Source organism: Haliotis rubra, unplaced genomic scaffold (assembly GCF_003918875.1).
Source record: "Haliotis rubra isolate DU_JTF1 unplaced genomic scaffold, ASM391887v1 Scf47, whole genome shotgun sequence".
Lineage (NCBI taxonomy): Eukaryota > Metazoa > Mollusca > Gastropoda > Lepetellida > Haliotidae > Haliotis > Haliotis rubra.
This window is the reverse complement of record NW_025767157.1, coordinates 2698043-2699481: the sequence shown is the minus strand read 5'-3', so window position 1 is coordinate 2699481 and position 1439 is coordinate 2698043.

Sequence of the window (1439 nt, the reverse complement as noted above, 5' to 3'; positions counted from 1 at the left end):
TCTACATGTGCTTGTTGTTTGTTCGATCATGGAGAGCAACGTGTTCCAGTGAAGAGTGGATGTACCCATCCCTTGTTTGCCAGTTGTTTGATGGATATATCAAGTGTGTTTGGGGATGATAAATATCCTGTATTGGGAATAAATATTTTTTGATGTTTATGTATCAGCTAACACATGGTGATTGTTCCTACAGTATACTATCATCACAAGGCACACAAGCTGGATAGTCCATCATAACATGTCATACTTTTGATCAAAAATTGTTCTTACCTCTTACCAATCAGACGCAATGATTAGGCCCCCAAAAATATAGGAGTTCTGCTCCGGAAAAGAGCACTACCACCAATTTCAGTCTATGTCAAACTTGTTGCCATGGAAACGCCAAAAATGTTTTTATTCAGAATTCCAAAACTACCAAAAGGCACCAGTACACCACCAGATCTATCTATGTGCCAAGTTTGGTGAAGAAATATTGAACGGTTTCTATGTGCCAAGTTTGGTGAAGAAATATTGAACGGTTTTAGAGTTCTGCTCTGGAAAAGACAAATGTGCATGGACGGATGGACGGACATTACATGCTTTTTAAATATAGGGTTGGTGAGTCGATTATATATGTCTTCTTTTTTTTGGTAGCACCAGGTGGGTACCTGAGAATGTCTTCAAGGATACCATATCATGTTGTTACAATGCCTTGTGATGAAACATTGGAAGATTTCTACATCAAATCATTAATCATATTATTTATTTGCAGGTTTTGTCAGTGAGAGCCCATTATGCCAATTCAATGCAATCCATTTTAGCCCTACGTACACTGGAAAACATGAAAATATCATACGCGATTTGGATGAAAATGATTAGTTGAAATGCACTCCAGTCATGATTTTGACTTGGTTAAGAAAAGATTTGTGTGTGTGTGTTAGGACAGGGTCGGCCAGTTTTACGAGCTTGCATGAATTAATATATTATGTCACAAGGTCAGTGATTGGTTAGTTTGACTAACACTAGTCCAAATACTGCCAACTGAAATGGTAATCAAACTACATGCAAAGTTAGAATAGGCTGTTGTTGATATACTGACTGATCAGGTTATTATGTTTATTTGTTCAAAACATAGATTTACCAACACCATACTAATGGAATTCACCAAAGTGGTGAAAAATAAAGAATTGCTTCAGTCTGTGCTTTTCCTGAAAAAATACTTAGATCAATGTGACTGCTGTTTAGTACGATTCAAGTCGACATCATAAATTGAAATGAATAATCTTAAAGTCCTTACATAAAATCAGTCTTAATATTAGTGTAGCATCATGTTCACATTTGCTAACCCACAAAGAATTTGAAAAGATTCTCAAAATATGCTTCTATAATATGGTTCCAGTAGAAACCTAAGTCAAAACCACCATATCATGATAATACTTTTATGATGTGCCACACTGTTT